Source organism: Neolamprologus brichardi, chromosome 9 (genome assembly GCF_056152115.1).
Source record: "Neolamprologus brichardi isolate AB-2024 chromosome 9, ASM5615211v1, whole genome shotgun sequence".
Taxonomy (NCBI): Eukaryota; Metazoa; Chordata; class Actinopteri; order Cichliformes; family Cichlidae; genus Neolamprologus; species Neolamprologus brichardi.
In genome coordinates this window covers 6,934,145-6,954,810 of record NC_142112.1, presented here as the reverse complement: position 1 = coordinate 6,954,810, position 20,666 = coordinate 6,934,145, and the positions used below count along the sequence as shown (strand labels likewise).

The 20,666-nt window shown below is 40.0% G+C and overlaps 1 protein-coding gene across 2 annotated transcripts in view; it reads right to left on the bottom strand.

The window, feature by feature from the left end:
* Positions 1–20,666, bottom strand: part of vegfc (vascular endothelial growth factor c) — a 99,616-nt gene that overhangs the window by 63,793 nt on the left and 15,157 nt on the right. The gene's annotated exons all lie outside the window — the stretch shown is intronic.

Below are 20,666 nucleotides of genomic sequence, written 5' to 3'. Positions count from 1 at the left end.
AGACTATCAGCCTAATGACTCAAAGTCTTTTCCTATGTAACCTATGTATACTGGGGACCTTTATTCATTTTGTATATCACCTGTTTTTGTGGGAGCACTTTAAATGGCTTTGACTTTATGACTTTTATGAATATAGAAAAGGATTCTTCAGGATTCTTCAGCACTACAGCTTTCTTACTGCTGTCAGTTGGAAGACTCGAGGGTGAAACCACAGGAACACTGGGAAAAAAATTTCTTTTCTACTACAAACGTATCTGAAGTAACAAGACATTTTTGTTGCATCAACAACAAATAAAGTTTGTGCAAGATCAGTGAGGCAGTTCATCTTATTGGTTTACCATGAGCAAACACTTGCTTTGGATATCACAAATGAAGAACACGTGTTAGTGGTTACTCACTGCCAAATGTCTGTCAGTATGACGAGGGCAGGAGGGTGGGAAGAATTACAGTATGCATCCCTTATAAGGTTTCCAGTCTGATGGAGTTGTTGAATAGATAAAGCAAGTTACTGCTGTGAACGTAGGCAGCCATACAACATATTTAAAACACCTTAAAAAAGCCCACTGAAAAAAGAAACAATACAAAACAAAATGCAAAAAAAAGAAAAGAAACGGAGAACTGAAACATCAATTCTACCTCAAATAACACTGGAGCTGCTAGTCCACTACTCCGTCAGTCACTTTGTGCGTTTTGGGTGACTTTGACATATCAATGCATTAGTCCACAGGTGAGCCCATTTTAAATGGCTAAACTCCATTTAGCTTTTCAGAAGTGTTTGGTTAACTCATTCTCTTGGCTGCTTCTCCAAGCTTGGGTGTCTGTGCAGATCCCATCTTCTACTGCAGATAATATGCTGTTTATGGATGACATATTTTGATTCTTCATTTACTCTGTGGGGTACTAAAAACTTCCAGTCTGTTGGTGGAAACAGACTGGAAACAGTCTTTAGTCTTTTTTTTTTTTTGCCTGTCCCGTTTCGTTCTTTTGCCATCAGAATTGTTGTCTAAAGGCAAAGAAAGATGCCCAACGGATCTACTTTACCAAATGGACCATCCCAGCCTTGCCGTATTGGTCTATTTGATTCACCTTTGCTTTTATTGTTTATTTTATTTTCATTTGCTGAACATGGGACAGACTTGACTGGGGAAAAGAAAAGGGAGAAAGAAAGAGGGAAAGAAAAAGAGAGGGAAAGAGGGACGGTGATAAAGGGCAAAAACCAAAAACCAACAAAACAAACAGACAAAAAATACATATATAAATCACCTGGATCACCTGTTGAGAAAGAAAAAAGAGAAAACAAGCAAAAAAGAGAGCAATATAATAAACAACATCATCGCAATGATCTATGTGAATATAACAGTAAATACTAAATATTAAATATTATTGTGCAGCACGTAAGATCGACAGCGCACAGTGTGCATTGAGGTAGCAGCCAAAATGGGTGTAGTTTGTGTCTGTGAGAACCCGTCTGTACACCTGTGAGCGTGAGCGAGCTTGTATTTAAAAGGTTCCTTCATGTAATGATCTGCTAGAGGGTGTGGGGAGCCATAGCCCCATCCTCCTGGGCATGAAGCAGGTATGGAGGAGGTCAAGGCCACCAGAGGCCCCAAGAGCAAAGGAGACCAAGGAAGACCAACAGAGGGGCAACCGTGCCACTATCCCGGAAAGAGCTAAGGAGAGCACCAGATGAGGGGTCGCTCAGCAGCTGCGGAGCAGAAGCCAGGGGGGGGTTGCAGTGATGTGCCCGTGAGCTCCGCCGGCAGCCAGCTGTGCCAGAGTGACTGAGCCCCAGGCCAAGAGGCCGAGGTTACCCCACGCCCGAAGGAGCCCGAGCAAGCCCCAGGCTCCAGGCCCCGACAAGCAGCCACCAGGAGTGAGACAGTGTGTACCTGGATGCCCGTCCCCGGACACAAAGAACCACTAATGCACCGATGTCTGAGGGCGTCTGCCACTGGCAGGGGGAGTGGTGGGGGGAGATGGGCCTCCATACCATTGAGGGCCTGAGATGTCCGCAGAGAGGTGGCGTCTGATACCCAACCTGACATATACACACAAACAAACAGGCACACACAGATACAAACATCCATTCCCACCATGCTCTCATATGCAATTACTGAGCACTCACCCAACGTGGAGCACAAGTGGGTAGTGTTACCCTCTTCCCTGGGGTGGAGAGAAGCAGACGGCCCCGACTCCGCAGCAGCAGGGAGGCCCCACATTCCAGACCCCAATTGGATGACCAACTCCGCCTGACCCCAGTAGGCACCCCCACACTCTGCAACCCACCAGGGAAAGGGGGCCCAGGCCCATCCGGACCGGGGCCCAGTTCAGCAGCGCCGCCCGGCCCCAAAGAGCCCGGGGCAGCCCACCCGACCCCACCACAGAGAAAACTGCACCCACCCCGTCATCCACTTATCTTCCAGACTGCACAAGACAATAAAAACCCAGGCTGAGTTCTTCCTCCACCTCTCCTATATCTCTCTCCACCTGCAGAGTCAGTTCCTGGAGAGAGGAGACCTCCTGCAAGATGTAACAGCCTACCCCACCAGCTGAAGAGCCCACCAGGTGGCTCGATGCACCGGTGGCATCCTGCGCCAGGGCTGAGCCCCCATACACCCACCCGCCCACAACCCAGGCGACACACCAACCAGGATCCAAGCCCCCAAGGCCCTAAGGCCCAGCCAGGGCCCCAGCCCGGAGACGGAGCACCCCCAGAACCCCCCGCCTGCCCCGGACCCACCCAGGGACAGCCAGGATCCCAGGTCAGTAACCCACGTTCGTCAGCACAGACCATCCCCTTGCCCCGCTGCACGCAGCCACGAGGAAACCATCACCTAAGAGCCAACAGAGCCCTTAACAGGCCATGACCCCAACCCCGGGTTGAGCCCTCCAAGGAAGACGCTTCTGTGGAATCCCCCGACACCCCAAGCCTGTCCTTACCCCCACACCAATCACAGCAGTGAAGGTGGGACCAAACTATGACCCCCTACCCCAATAGGTGATGGAGCTGATCAAAGGAGCCCAGAGCAATTGATCTGATGTGGTGGCAGAGGCTGTATCAAGACTAATGTAATCTATTAGATAATTTCTATATTGGTTAGAATTAAGATTATTTTTATTTTTCCAGTTCATGAGGACTGTTTTCTTGGCTATGCATAGGGCACTGAAAACCATATGGGCTATATTATTTTCTGTAGTGACATAATCTAAGCTGCCCAACAAACACACTAAAGGGGAAGTTGGAACGTTACATTTCAGACACTTTGATAAGTCTTCACATATCTCGCGCCAAAACTTCTAAACTGGTGTACAGAACCAAAGAGCGTGGATATAATTGTCCGGTGTATTGGTTTGACAGTGTGAGCAGTTGTTGGTAGACATAAAGCCCATCTTGAACATCCGATGACCTGTATAGTGTACTCTATGTAGTATTTTGTATTGAATTATTTGAAGACTGGGATTTCTAAATAAATGAAAGGTTTTTAAGCATATCTGAGACCAGAAGTTTTGGTCTAAGTTAACTGATAAATCCGCTTCCCATTTTGCAATACGAAGTGATATTGATTCATCTGTTTTAGAAAATATTCTGTATATTTTGGAAAGTAATTTGGGGGTTTTAAGAGTAAGAAATTGTACCACACTTGATGGCGTTTGTAGTTCAGCTTGACCGGGTTTAAATTTCTTTTTTACTATGGATTTAATTTGTTGATATTCTAAAAATCTTTTCTTGTTGATCCCATATTGTGTAACTAGTCTGTCAAATGGAATAAATTCTGTTCCTTCTAATATATGTTCTAAGTATTTGATTCCTTTACCACTCCAATCTGGAAAGTTTATCATATTATTGTTTTGGAATATGTTAGGGTTGTTCCAGATAGGTGTACATTTGCATGGGATTAATGAAGACTCCGTCAATTTTAGAAACTCCCACCATGCTGTCAAAGAAGAGCTGATGTTGACACTTTGAAGCATTCATGTTGTTGGATGTTTGAGCTGATAAATGGTAGGTCTGAAATCTCTAGATTATTGCAAAGTGCTTGTTCTACATCTAGCCAAGGTTCGTCTAAGAAGGTATGTTTTAACCATCCTGAGATAAATTGAAGCCTGTTGGCTAAGAAGTAGTGCTGAAAGTTAGGTAGTTCTAATCCTCCTTTATCCTTGGTCTTTTGTAGTGTTTTTAAGCTTATACGTGGGGGTTTATCTTTCCAAAGGAATTTGGACATATATGAATCTAGAGATCTGAACCAATCTTGTGGTGGTTTAGTTGGAATCATTGAGAATAAATAACTTATTTTTGGTAAGACCATCATTTTTATAGTGGAAACCCTTCCCATGAGTGATATGGGTAGACATTTCTATCTAGCCAGATCACCTTCTACTTTCTTTAAAAGTGGGATATAGTTTAATTTAGTTAGATCTGCAAGCTTGCGAGAAACATTAATACCTAAATATTTTATATTTCCCGATTGCAGTGTTGTAGAAGAAGAATTATGGAAGGAGCAATTAATTGGAAGGACTGTAGATTTTGACCAGTTAATTGAGTAATCTGATATTCTTGCAAAAGAGTTTATCAATTCAATCACCCCAGAGATATTGGTTTGTGAGTTTTGGAGAAAAAGTAACACATCACCCCGCATAAAGGCTGATTTTATGTTCCACATTCTTGCATTTTATGCCCTTAATTACTGTATTCTGTCTAATTGCTGCTGCTAGTGGCTCAATAAAAATTGCAAACAGTGAAGGGGAGAGTGGGCATCCCTGCCTGGTGCCCCTCAGGAGACAGAAGCTGGAGGATATTTGGTCATTTGTTTTGACACAAGCTGTTGGGGAATTATATAATATTTTTAACCAGTTAATGAAAGAGGATCCAAAATCAAATTTGTATAAAGTTGCAAATAGAAATGTCCAGTAACTCTGTCAAACGCTTTTTCTGCATCTAAAGAAAATATTGTAGTTTCGGTGTTTTTACTGTATGAGTAGTCTATCAAATTAAGTAGTCTACGTGTATTTGCTGATGAGTGCCTACCTTTTATGAAACCAGTTTGGTCAGGATGAATTAAGAGGGGGTTATTTTCTTTAGTCTCTTTGAGAGAGCTTTGCAGATTATTTTAAGGTCTACATTTATAAGGGATATTGGACGATAGCTTGAGGGTCTTTTCCTGGTTTTAGCAGTAGATTAATGTTTGCAGAAAGTATATTTGATGGAAGTCTGCCCTTTTCTTTGATTTCCAACAACATTCTGTAAGAAATTGGGGCTAGAATCGTCCAGAATTCTTTGTAGAATTCTGCAGGAAAGTAGTGATGGTTCGGTCGCGAACAAAATGGCTCTTTGACATGAGCGACGTGAGCCGGCTCCTTATCGCGAGCCGTGGGTTTTTTGGGTTTTTTTTCCCCTTTCTCTCACCCACTCTCTCGCACTTTTTTTCCGCTTCACTCAGCATGCGAGCCTTGTGCTTTATGCTGGGAAGAGGGGGGAGGGGCGGTAGTTACACTCAGTAGCACAGGAACAGAGCAGGAGGGAGAGACAGAGAAAGACAGCCAGGGACAACAACGGCACATTAGAAAGGTATAGTAATCATCCACAACTATTTTCAGTTGCAGATTCAGATTCAGAAAGTTTATTCATGCAGGTCCATATGACAGAATATGCATGTTCTTTTTGTTTTCATATTATAATTTATATTTAATTGTGTTGTGGTTTGCAGTGTTTTGTGTTGTTTCACTTTAAATTTGTAAAAGGAAAAAGCTGAAAATGTAAATAGTTAAAAGTTGAAATGTAAATAGTTGGTTTTTGTATTATATGATTTATTTATTACATTTTATGTGGAGTGAATAAATAAAAGTATATTTACAGTGGCCCCTACAGACAAATCACGTACGAACCCTGAAGCACGTACAAACTCCAAAACATGTAAAAACACGTTAAAACACGTACAAACTCCAAAACACATACAAACTCTAAAACACATAAAAACTCCAAAACACGTATAAACTCCGAAGCACGTACAAACTCCAAAACACGTAAAAACTCAGAAGCACATAAAAACTCAAAACACGTACAAAAGACAACACAGGTGCTCCAGGATGCTAGGGGCAGTGTTGAACTTTTGTTACCTAGTGGCTACACAAGCCAGCAAGTACCAACGACCGGAATTGGTGTGTGGTAGTAACAGGTAAATGAACATTTTTTTTATTTTATTTGACTATATATGAATGCTTGTGTATAAATACACAAACAATACACATATGCTTTCATGCTTTCAATTGTGTAATTTAAGTGATCTAGGTAGCTCTGCTTTGGAAGTTCAGAGCTACCTAGATCACTTATGCTAGAAATGCTAGAAATGTGTTTTGGAGTTTGTACGTGTTTTGTCTCTAGGGGCCACCATATTTAAATAAAACCACTTTTTTTTTTTTACATTAGTAATTCCTTTTGTGCATAATTTTATATTATTGTTAATAATAGATTAATTAAAGCAACAAAACAACCTGAAGAGCCGGTTCGGAGCCGAAAGAGCGGGCTCTTTTCAGTGAGCCGAACCGAAAGAGCCGGTTCTCTAAAAAGAGCCGGAAATCCCATCACTACAGGAAAGCCATCTGGACCTCAAGCCTTATTATTGGGCATACTTATCAGGGCTTCCAGGAGTTTTATTCCTAATTTTAATAGTTTGCTGATGCGATGACAACAAATATGTAAAATCAGGCTCATATTTGACGGGAATCATAGGAATCATTAAACATGATGGTTCACAAATTCACTTCTACAATGTCTTATACACATTGTACTGCATACATATTTCATTCAATTCAATTTCATTTATATAGCTTTAAATTACAACAGCAAGTTCTTTATATTATAAGGTAGAGATCATGCAATCACAGTACATATGTATGCATATATATGCAGTACATATGTATACATATGCATACATATGTATTAGTGGTGCAACGGATCAAAAATCTCACGGTTCAGATCGGATCACGGTTTTAAGTCACGGATCGGATCAATTTTCGGATCAGCAAAAATAGAAAAAAAAGACAAAAATTCGACTCGCCATTTCCTTATTTAAATATTTTTTGCCTATTAAAAAACATTCAACTGAAGTCTCATTCCAGACACTTATATAAAAACAAATTAAGGTGCAATATGGACGTTATGGACCATGCTGGGCATCCTCTGCATCCTCTGCACACAGCCATAAACAACCAGAGGAGTCTGTTCAGTGAAAGGTTGCTTCTCCCAAAGTCAAGGACCAGTAGACTTTGTCCCACACGCCATCAAACTGTTGAACTCCTCGCTGGAGGGGAGAGATAAACTTCTCATCTACTAGTTAGTAGGGTTTTAAAAAATTGGTACTCAGTTATCAATCAATACTAAAAATTCCTATGAAATAACTAATTTGTAATCCCATCAATACCAACAGTGCTGTCTTCGCCTCCTCCAGCTGAAGCACTGTTGCAGACAGAGACAAAGCCCTTCTCTTCACTTCTCTTCACTATGCGGTGAACCCATGAACAGGAGTTGATAAAACAACACTTTATTGCACTTTATGAGGAATTTCAAGGGTCAAGTTCCTATTTCAACAACAGACATTAATGTTATCCATTAAAGTATTACCAATTACCCCATAGCTACATTAGCTGTCCAACACATTCTCACTAACAAAGCTTACCATTTTACGCCAGGTGACAAATCGTCATCATATTATGCTTTCGGCCACCCAACACGTCCCTATATTACGAGTTCGGAAAAATGAGGAAACATTAGAACCGTACGTATATTTTACTTAATACACTTTAGAAAACACTATCGAACACAATTGAGGAGGTGGTTATCCTTAGGGATAAGGTTATGGTTAGGGCTGGAATACATGGGTGGAACCTGTGTTACCGCGGGAGCATCATTCTATTCGATTTCATGTGAAATCCAGCGTGTAGCATAGGACACCTTTCGCATTCCCAGGGAACGCCTCAGGACGTGACAAATCGTCAGTACATTACGCGTCGGGAGTGAGACTGGACTGAGCTGTCTGTTAAGCTATTAAGTTATTGGCTTGCAGCTAATGGCTAATAACACGCCTCTCTGCAGCTTCCCTCCTCCTGCTACCCCCCCAAAAACCCATCTCCATAGAGACTGTGTCAGCTTCCAAAAAGACAAAAAACAAACTAAAAACCAGCAACAAACAACTTAAACATTTACAAAGAAAGAACAATACAGTATCCACATCTGAACCAAAGAGTAAAACAGTGAAATGTGGATTATTAAATATTAGGTCTCTCTCCTCCAAGTCTCTGTTAGTACATGACTTAATAATTGATCAACAAATTGATTTACTCTGCCTTACAGAAACCTGGTTGCAGCAGGATGATTATGTTAGTTTAAATGAATCAACACCCCCGAGTCATTCTAACTACCAGAAATCTCGAAGCACAGGTCGAGGGGGCGGTGTGGCAGCAATTTTTCACACCAGTCTATTAATTAATGAAAGACCAAGACAGACTTTTAATTCATTTGAAAGCCTGATGCTTAAAATTGTCCACCCCAGCTGTGAAACTCAGAAACCAGTCTTACTTGTTATCATCTATCGTCCACCTGGGCCTTACACAGAGTTTCTGTCTGATTTCTCAGACTTTATATCTAATTTAGTTCTGAGCTCAGATAAAATAATTATTGTGGGTGATTTTAACATCCATGTTGATGCTAAAAATGACAGCCTCAACATGGCATTTAATCTGTTGTTAGACTCAATTGGTTTCTCTCAAAATGTAAAAGAACCCACCCACCACTTTAATCACACTCTAGATCTTGTTTTAACATATGGCATAGAAACTGAACATTTAACAGTGTTTCCTGAAAACCCTCTCCTGTCTGATCATTTCTTGATAACATTTACATTTACAATAATTGATTACACAGCAGTGGAGAGTGGACTTTATCAAAGTAGATGTCTTTCTGAAAGCGCTGTAACTAAGTTTAAGAATATAATCCACCCACTGTTATCATCGTCAATGCCCTGTACCAACACAGAGCAGAGCAGCTATCTGAACGCTACCCCAACAGAGGTCGATTATCTTGTTAATAATTTCACCTCCTCACTACGTACGACTCTGGATACTGTAGCTCCAGTGAAAACTAAGGTCTCTAATCAGAAGTACCTGACCCCGTGGTATAATTCTCAAACACGTACCCTAAAGCAGATGACTCGTAATCTGGAGAGGAAATGGCGTGTCACAAATTTAGAGGATCATCATTTAGCCTGGAGAAATAGTTTGTTGCTTTATAAGAAAGCCCTCCGCAAAGCCAGAACAGCTTACTACTCATCACTGATTGAAGAAAATAAGAACAACCCCAGGTTTTTCTTCAGCACTGTAGCCAGGCTGACAAAAAGTCAGAGCTCTTTTGAGCCAACCATCCCTTTAACGTTAACTAGTGATGACTTCATGAACTTCTTCACAAATAAAATTTTTATCATTAGAGAAAAAATTACCAATAATCATCCCACAGATGTAATATTATCTACAGCTACTCTTAGTACCATTGATGTTAAGTTAGACTCTTTTTCTCCAATCGATCTTTCTGAGTTATCTTCAATAATTACTTCCTCCAAACCATCAACGTGTCTTTTAGACCCCATTCCTACAAAACTGCTCAAAGAAGTCCTGCCATTGATTAATTCTTCGATCTCTAATAATCGGCTATGTACCACAGGCCTTCAAGGTGGCTGCAGTTAAACCTTTACTCAAAAAGCCATCTCTAGACCCAGCAGTCTTAGCTAATTATAGGCCAGTCTCCAACCTTCCTTTCATATCAAAAATCCTTGAAAGAGTAGTTGTCAAACAGCTAACAGATCATCTGCAGAGGAATGGTTTATTTGAAGAGTTTCAGTCAGGTTTCAGAGCTCATCACAGCACAGAAACAGCTTTAGTGAAGGTTACAAATGATCTTCTTATGGCCTCTGACAGTGGACTCATCTCTGTGCTTGTCCTTCTTGACCTTAGTGCAGCATTCAATACTGTTGACCATAATATCCTATTAGAGCGATTAGAACATGCTGTAGGTATTACAGGTATTGCACTGCAGTGGTTTGTATCATATCTATCTAATAGACTCAAATTTGTGCATGTAAATGGAGAGTCCTCTTCACACACTGAGGTTAATTATGGAGTTCCACAGGGTTCAGTGCTAGGACCAATTCTGTTTACATTATACATGCTTCCCCTTAGGCAGCATCATTAGAAGACATAGCATACATTTTCACTCCTATGCAGATGACACCCAGCTCTATCTGTCCATGAAGCCAGATAACACACACCAATTAGTTAAACTGCAGGAATGTCTTAAAGACATAAAGACTTGGATGGCCACTAACTTTCTGCTTCTTAACTCAGATAAAACTGAGGTCATTGTACCCGGCGCTGAAAAGCTTAGAAATATGGTATCTAACCAGATTCTTACTCTGGATGGCATTACCTTGGCCTCCAGTAACACTGTGAGGAACCTTGGAGTCATTTTTGACCAGGATATGTCCTTCAACGCTCATATTAAACAAATATGTAAGACTGCGTTCTTCCATTTGCGCAACATCTCTAAAATTAGAAATATCCTGTCTCAGAGTGACGCTGAAAAACTAGTTCATGCATTTATTACTTCCAGGCTGGACTACTGCAATTCATTATTATCAGGATGTCCAAAAAACTCACTGAAAAGCCTTCAGCTAATCCAAAATGCTGCAGCAAGAGTCCTGACAGGGACTAGAAAGAGAGAGCATATTTCTCCTGTTTTGGCTTCCCTTCATTGGCTTCCTGTTAAATCCAGAATTGAATTCAAAATCCTGCTCCTCACATACAAGGTCTTAAATAATCAGGCCCCATCTTATCTTAATGACCTTGTAGTACCATATCACCCTATTAGAGCACTTCACTCCCGCTCTGCAGGCCTACTTGTTGTTCCTAGAGTATTTAAAAGTAGAATGGGAGGGAGAGCCTTCAGTTTTCAGGCCACTCTTCTGTGGAACCAGCTTCCAGTTTGGATTCAGGAGACAGACACTATCTCTACTTTTAAGATTAGGCTTAAAACTTTCCTTTTTGCTAAAGCATATAGTTAGGGCGGGACCAGGTGACCCTGAATCCTCCCTTAGTTATGCTGCAATAGATGTAGGCTGCCGGGGGATTCCCATGATGCATTGAGTTTTTCCTTTCCAGTCACCTTTCTCGCTCTCTATGTATTAACAGACCTCTCTGTGTTGAATCATATCTGTTATTGACCTCTGTCTCTCTTCTACAGCATGTCTTTTATCCTGTCTTCCTTCTCTCACCCCAACCGGTGAGAGCAGATGGCCGCCCCTCCCTGAGCCTGGTTCTGCCGGAGGTTTCTTCCTGTTAAAAGGGAGTTTTTCCTTCCCACTGTCGCCAAAGTGCTTGCTCATAGGGGGTAATATGATTGTTGGGTTTTTCTCTGTATCTATGAAGCACCTTGAGGCGACTTTTGTTGTGATTTGGCGCTATATAAATAAAATTGAATTGAATTGAATTGAATAAAAAAATAAGTTTAATATGGGAGCTAGGCAGCAAGCATCATCAGTCCTTCTTGGTTGCAAAATTAATAGACCAATTTAAATTAACAAGTTAATTACATTACTGGTGTCTAAAAAGTGTTATTTTTCTACAATGAAGCTGAGAAAAGTGAGTAACTAGACAGAAATGGTGGCTGTTTACCTTGTAAACTATATTTGATCAGCAACAAAAATATGAAGTCAACTATGGGGTCTTGATGACCTTATAGTACCATATCACCCTATTAGAGCACTTCGCTATCACACTGCAGGCTTACTTGTTGTTCCTAGAGTATTTAAAAGTAGAATGGGAGGCAGAGCCTTCAGTTTTCAGGCCCCTCTTCTGTGGAACCAGCTTCCAGTTGGATTCAGGAGACAGACACTAGCTCTACTTTTAAGATTAGGCTTCAAACTTTCCTTTTTGCTAAAGCATATAGTTAGGGCGGGATCAGGTGACCCTGAATCCTCCCTTAGTTATGCTGCAGTAGGTGTAGGCTGCTGGGAGATTCCCATGATGCACTGGGTGTTTCGTCTTCAGTCGCATTTTTCACTGACTATGTGTTCATACACCACTCTCGGGCTGTGCGATGTGACCAAAATCTCATATCCCGATATAAGAATTCTATCGTCTCGATAACGATATAAATCACAAAAATGTAACATTTTCTATAAATTCTGTGAATCTCGGGCAGCTCGACTTGCGGGAAGTGTTTCCAGCTGCACGTCGTGTACTTGGAGTCGAGTGTTTTAACCGATGCATGAAACGATACATTTTTAGACATAAGTTGTAACGGCCGCCGTTTTCTTTGTGAGTATTTTTTACACAGCGTGCTGCGGGGAAAAGCCTGTTCTAACATTTGAGTCTAAGGTTTATTTTTTAGCACCTGGCGGCTCTTTTTTTACTTCTCATCAGTAAATAATCTGCTCTTTCATGTGATTCAGTTTATCAAGTCTCAACAGGATCTTAAGATAAGATAAGATAAGATAAGATAAAACTTTATTCATCCTTCGGGTGGGTTCCTCTGGGAAATTTGTTTTCCAAAAAGCACAGCACCGACAGAAGTTACAGAGTTAAGAATATTATATATATATATATATATATATATATATATATATATATATATACACACACACACACACACACACACACACACACATATAAATAAATACAAAGACATATATAGATAAAATATAAAAAGGGGATAAATAGAATAAATAGGAATAAAAATAAAAATAAAAATACAAGTGAATTGCACATTCAAGTATGGAGTCTATTGCACCGCTGATTATTAACAAAAAGTATTGCACAAAAGGTAATTGCACAGTGAAGAGGCACTACAGCTTAGTTGTTCCCCCCTCCTTTGTCCTCCTGTTTCCCCTCCCTCTCCCCTCCAGAGAGGAGTTAAACAGTTTGATGGCGTGAGGGACAAAGGAGTTTTTAAGTCTGTTGGTTCTTGTCTTGTGACAGGTTGCTGTTCAGTGACAGCAACCTGTCACTGAACAGACTCTTCTGGTTGTTTATGGCCGTGTGCAGAGGATGCCCAGCATTGTCCATAATGTCCAGCAGTTTCTTTAGTGTCCTTTTCTCTGCCACTGTCACCAGAGTGTCCAGCTTCACGCCGACCACAGAGCCAGCCTTCCTGATCAGTTTTTCCAGCCTGGATGAGTCCTTCTTTGCTGTGCTGCTCCCCCAGCACACCACAGCATAGAACAGTACTCCAGCAACCACCGACTGGTAAAACATCCTCAGGAGCTTCCTGCAGATGTTAAAAGACCTCAGCCTCCTGAGGAAGTACAGTCGGCTTTGGGCTTTTTTGTACAGGTGCTCTGTGTTGCATGACCAGTGCAGTTTATTGTCCACCCACAGCCCGAGGTACTTGTACTTGTTGACCACCTCCACCTCCTCCCCCTCTATCTGAACCGGCAGTGGACCTGCTCTGGACCTCCCAAAGTCCACAACCAGTTCCTTAGTCTTTGAGGTGTTGAGTTGCAGGTGGTTTGTGTGACTCCATCTTGAGCTTTATTGTGAAAGGTTTATATGGAACATAAACAAGCGGACACGCGATGGTGTTACCGTCGTTGTTGCTAACGACAACGCATAAAAACAGGCGCTTGTCCGTCCGTAGTGTGGTTATATTAAATATAAGAGAAAGAGAGAACTTTAAGAAATTAATATAGCCACTACAGTGACAATCAAAACGATGAAAAAATATTGCCGTAAACAGTTTATTTTGCGACACCACAAAACAAACGATAGCGTAAAATGAAACGATAGACGTTTTTATATTGTCAGCCGATATATATCGTTATATCGAACAGCCCTACACCACTCTACATTTAATTATTAATTATTATGAATCTCCAACTCTCTTCCACAACGTGTAGCTCCCCTCCAGGTGGGACACGGTAGGTGTCTGGTGATTCCCACCTATAATATACAGATATAATAGAGTCTCTGGTAGAGGACCTGAGTTTAAAGGATAGACTGCCCACAGGGGCAAGAGGGGTATTTTTCTGATGTGTGTGTGTGTGTGTGTGTGTGTGTGTGTGTGTTTCACCATGTAAAGAATCAGACTGACAGTAACAATACAACTGTTTTGTGCAAGCAACACTGTACACACAGACATGCATGCATTTATACATGTTGTCATTTAATAATTAGAAGGAACACACAGCAGAAAGTGGAGCACACACTTTCCTACTAGAAAAATGTAGTAATGTTATCTTACATGTCTCTATATACTTACTGGAGTTTCTCCGTACAGATTTTTTTTCCTTTCTCCTAATGTTTATGTCTCCATATGTCTGACTTTTGTTTTGTTTTTGTCTAAAACCCCACACCGCCCACCCTCTGCACACGCACACAAACACACACACACACACACACTCTGACCCTTTACGTGGGAAAAACTTTTCCCAGCTGTCGCATGAATTCCATCCATCCATCTATTTTCCTACTTTTACCCAGTTCAGGGTTGCAGGACTGGAAGCCAAAACAATTGAGAACAAAATACTCCTAAATAAGACTTGTTTGTCACCTGATAAAGGGCACAGTTTCCTGCTCTGACTTCAGAGCAGGAATCACAAAGCTGACTGGGAACTCAATAGAACTGACATCAAATCAGCCACCATTGTGGCCTTTCCTGCTATTTACTGTTTCTAGAAGATTTAAACATTTGATGGTTAGAAACTACTTTGGAAAATCAACACAGACACTGCCATACTCAGCCAAACATTTTAATATGGTTGGCATTATATTAAACCACCCTATTGATCATTTTACTTGTGTTAGCCTATTAACTTCTAAATGTGCATGTAGTAAACTGCTGTAATTTTCCCGAGTGTGGAATACCTTCTTAGACGGACATCAAAACACAACCATTCATATCTGACTGGATCCTTGTGGTTAATTATCCAGCAAAGTGAACAGCTCACAGCATGGATTTTTGTTACAGATAGGGGCTCTTTAGCTTTTACCAGCAAGCTTTTTCAAATTTTCTCAAAGTTCCAAATTTCTGTTACACCAGATGTCCTTCAAGTATTACACTCCACTTTGTTGACCTAAAGCTGAACCAAGAGTTCAATGCAGTTTCCAAGATTTTAAGCAAACCAACTACCCTGGGAAAAATAAGTAAAAGAACTTGTGTGATTGACTGTGTTTAGTACGCAAGTCTTATGAATAAGCTGTAGTTTTTCAAATTAATGACCTCGAAATGCATTTCAGTGTAGTTTATTGACAACAAGAGTTCATTCACAAGATCCAATTTATGGCAAAAGTCATCCCAAGGCAGAACAAGGAGACAATGTAGAAGAGAGCCAAAGACTAATAATACCTAACGATAATAACTGATAATAACTAGTAGAGAGTGTCTCTGTCTTCTGAATCCAAACTATTCGAGACTTGTTTGTGATGAGAATGATTTTAAATTCAATTTTGGTTCTCAACAAGGAGTCAATGGAGCCAATACAGGAGAAATACGCCCTTGCTAGTCTCTGTGAGTGTTCTAAGGTAATGCCATCCAGAGTAAGAATCTGGTTAGATACCATATTTCTAAGATTTTCAGGGCCTTGTTCAATAACCTCAGTTTGATCTGAATTAAGAAGTTAGATCCAGGTCTTTATGTTTTTATATTTCAAGACATTCCTGCAGTTTAACTAATTGGTGTGTGTTATCTGGCTTCATGGATAGATAGAGCTGGGTGTCATCTGCATAGCAGTGAAAATGTATACTATGTCTTCTGATGATACTGCCTAAGGGAAGCATGTATAATGTAAACAGAATTGGTCCTAGCACTGAACCCTGTGGAACAGAAGACAGCAGGAGCTTTGATACGAATGGAAACACAGAATAATCAGTTGAGAAGCCAGACGCCTGCATGCGTGTCAGAGACCTGAGGTAATATTTGTAATTATGAGACTCAGAGAATTCAGAGAATTGAAAACTGTACAATTAGAAATCCCAAATGAAATAACAGGAAATGTCTTTTTGTATATGCATTTAGTTGTGTCAAATATTCCAACTCAACAATCCCAAATAGATTTGAGTACATGTGCATGTAGTAAAACAAAGGACAGCAAGCTCTGGAAACTAATTGATGATTTACTTAAACAAAAAAGTGCAAAGTTCATTTAAAATAAAGAAAGTCAGTTTATATTTTCTCATCCTCTGGTAAATATCATCATTTTATGGCCTTTCTTGGCCTCCTGTAACACTTTGTCATTTTTGATGAGAACATGTCCTAAAATGTCATTATTTAACAAATATGTAGGACTGCTTTCTTTCTTTCACACGGTGATTTGCATGTGCACAATTTACCCAAAGAGAATACCTTTGGGTAAATTGTGCCATTGATTATGAAAGTAAAACTGTAGATTTTGATCTCAGAAACTGTCTAGCTATATAAAAGTTAGACAAATTCAACACAAAATAACTTAAGGTTTATTTAAAGTTATTTTACAACATCAAAGGCCAACTGTGTCACGTGAGCACATCAAAAGTCAATTTTCTTAAACAAGGCCTAGAACACATGTTCAGAACAAAATGAAATTCAAATGAAGACAAAATTAACTGGAATTCTCTTCACACATCTGGCCTACTCCATAACATCCCACTTGTTGATGCTACCCACTGCTCCCTTCTGGGTGTACTGCAAAGTTTTTGTGGTGTGTTTTTGGTTTTTTTTGTTTGTAAATGGTAAATGGACCGATTCTTATATAGCGCTTTTCCACTCTCCCGGAGTACTCAAAGCGCTGTATACAACATGCCTCATTCACCCATTCACACCCACTTCTAAACACAAGTGCAAACTAATCTACATTCACACTACGATGAATGTATCGGAGGGCAACTTGGGGTTAGTATCTTGCTCAAGGGTATTTGACATGCAGACCGGGGAAGCCAACGATTGCACCACCAACCTTCCAATCAGTAGCTGATCTGCTCTACCACCTGAGCCACAGCCACCTATGTTTGTTTATTTATTTATTTATTTTATGCACATCTTCTCTTGGGATGACTCCATCACTTTCTTTGAAAGTGAAAATGGGCTTTCCATTCACAAACCTATTACTACTTCACCTTAAAAACTTTGCACCAGTGTCGGCACCATCAACCTTCTCAACTAATCCAACGCGGTTGTAGGATTTGGTTTTGCCTGCAAAGTTCACAATGACAATCACAATTACTTTCAGATTTAGAAAAGTTGAAGCTCTACACTCCAAGTACCCAATTTTGCTTCTCTGTGAGCTATCTGCATTTTGATAACTGATCATGAGCATTTCCTGGGTAAATAATTATTAATGTTCTCTACTACTTTTTCTTAAATGCACACTTAACCCAACTTGATTTTGCCTCTGATATCTCTGCCAGCTGGATCAAAATATCATTTCTTTGTGCATACTCAAATACTGTGGACTGGCTTTTGAGTATGCACAAAGTGAAGAACACATAAAAGCTGTTAGTGGTTTTAAATGATCTGCCAGCTCTTTCTTCATATTTTTGTCAAAGACTTGATTGGCAAGTCCAGTTCTTTTAGTTCTGCTAGTTGGAAAAGAAATAAGGCTATATTCTTTTTAGCCTTATTTCTTTTCCAACTAGCTTTTTCTTCTCCATGTATCGTTTTAATGTCATCCTGAATATGTTAATTTTCCTTGCCACCTGATGAATGGACTTCCCCTTCTCCACCTCATTCACTGCTCTCCATGTGCTCTAAAGGAGTGGAAGCCCTGCCTGTCCTCCCAATTAGAACTCTGATCTATTTTTATTTTCATTATTTTTCTGTTCATATTATTACATTAAAATGTGTTTAAAATATTCATAAGTTGGGGTGAGTTGTGCCACTGCCACACTTGCCTTACTCTGAAAGGCAAAAACCAGTTTTTGAACTTAAGTGTGCTTAATTCTCAAAGAGGCTCTCTTCTTTGCAGGATGAGTAAAATGGCTGACTCTTCAAAAATGTGCAGTCACATGACCAATTTCTTCTTTGGTTCCCTAGAAATAGTGGGTGGCACCCCACTTTCCCCTACTGTTTTATGGATTACTGACCACGTAAGTCAGGTAGTACGTGAGACTTGGCAGTGCTCTGATTTGCTCTTGTGCAGTGTGTGGACTGTGCTGTCTCCATTCCTGTTCACCTTATAAGCCACAGACTTTTAGTATAACTCTGGGTCATGCCACTTAGAAAAACGCTCTGATTCTGTAGGGCTTGGATGCATCAGTCACAGACAGGAGGAGGGGTAAAGAGCATTGAGTGTATGATTTTTGTTGAGTGGATTGGGAAGGGAAAATTCTCAATATAAATAAGACCAGAGAGATGGTGATCGACTTCAGCCTGCGTCTATTCTGAGAAAGGATTCTCATGTGGTATAGGAGTACGAGTAACTTGGCATCCTCAATGACAACAGGAGGACAAACACAGGGGATAAGCAGGCTCTATTTCTCTAGGAAGCCAGTATCCTTCAATGTGTGCAGCAAAAAGATGAAGATCTTTTCTCAGTCACTAATCCTGAGCATAAAGTACTTTGCTGCGGTGTGCCAGGGAGCAGCTTGGGAGCTGGTAACATCAACAGACTAAATAAATTGGGTAGAAAAGCTGGCTCACAGAAGGAGGCCACAGAACAAATTTCTGTCCAACATGGACAATCCTGACCACACAAAACACTGAAATCTTAATAGTTTTTTCCCCACCCTGCACACTAAGACATGTTATTGCACTTTTTTGATATTCAGCAGGGGATCACTTCAAGTTAGACTTAAATTTACACACTTAAGTTTGTTCACTTTAATTTAGTAAGCCATTTTAAATTGTGTTTTTATACATTTAAGCTTTTACTTACACTATTTGTCTATTTATTCGTAAGTGTGCTTAGTTCTCAAATTTATTCTTTGTGTTTAATTGAATTATTTAATTGTTTAATTTATCTTGAACAGCTGTAACAGAACAGTTTCCCTGATCTGGGATAAAGTACATCTCATAGTTACTTTAACAATCATGTAATTTCTCTTCCCAAACATAAAAAAATATGTCACATTTAAAAGTCTGTCACACTATTTTAAAAAAAAGAGAGGAAAAAAAAAAAAAAAGATAAATCAGATAACATCTGCTTTCCAAAACTCATCAACCCACACAGTGGCTACAGATTGAGTATGCTGCTTTTCTGCTCAAGATTTTCTAGCTAAAAAAAAAAAAGAAAAAAGAAAAGAGAGAATACAACACAGCAGCCACAGTTTTACTAAAGTATAGGTTAAATCTGAATATATCACAGGCAGTCAAAAAGAGCTCATCAGTGTTACTTTTAACCACATTTGCATTTGAATGTCATTAAAGTAGGGAGCATGGGCTTTATGTGAACCTTCCAGTGACTGTAGAAATAAAGCAGGTGAGTGGCAGTTTATGTGGTGCTTTCTTAGCGGGTAGTAGCTGTGAAACAGCAGCAACAATGTGTGACACATGTAATGCTGAGCTGCTGAAAGCTGTACTCACAGGCAGACAAAGGCCTGTCTTAGTTTTTATGTGTATCAGAATGGATGACAACGTGCGGATGCATAGAAGACGAAGACACTGTAACTACCATGGATCATCAGGTCAAGCCATTTTAAGAACTGAATGGGTTGCCCCCAGAGAACATGCCTTAGAGGAAGTGAGTCAGAGGAATGCAACAAGCGGCTTATGCAGCACCAGCCTATCAACCTGCACTTGGAGGAAACAGCTGGCTGCTGGTATGTTTTCTATAAAATTGCCTTACCATTGACCAACTTGTTTTTCATTGGAACAACTCTGCCTCCAAAAGCGTTTGACAGCTTCAAACTGTGTTTTGCCTCATTCAACTTGAACTGACAACGCTGTTCATAGGGGAGGTGGATGTCTCCGACTCCAGTTTGTTAAGATCTCTTGTGATGCCTAATCTTCAAAGTCCAGTAGCATTGTGTCTGCTGCTATTGTTTTATGTCCATCTGCCATTACATTATTAATTACTAATTTGCAGTCTCAAGAAACCTTGAAGCTGGAACTTTTACTGACACTTTTTACAGATACTTTTCGGGGAAAATCACCTAAGAATAATAATATTTATAATGCAGAGATCACAGAGAAGTTACTCTGGTATTCGGTTAGTAAAGACTTCTGTTGTTCCCGACAGTTATTCACAGAGTGACTAAACCATGTCCAGCACACAATTCTGATATTGTTCAAGTTGTGTCAGATGTCATACACTCGTACACTATGAAACTCAAATAGCCACAGAGAGTTGCACGCAGCATGTTATATAGTACTAGAAAATGCCCTGACTGCATTCTTTAAGATAAGGCTGTTTTTTGGGTTGTTTTTTTTTTTATTTATTTCTTAATGTCACCAAATCCCATTGAAACACCAAAAGCAGTATCTAACAAATATTTTGTATAACTAACACCTGTTAACTTTCATCTGAAGGATCAACATTGTTATTGAGCACACATTTACTCTGGATAGTTTGTTGGTATGAAGAATATGAGCAATTTAATTCGATAATAATTATCTTCATGTCTACAATGATTGTCTAGTGACATTATGTTTTTTATGTTGTGTTAATGGGATTTTTCAGATGTTTAATTAATATGTACTAAAAGTAAATACTAAA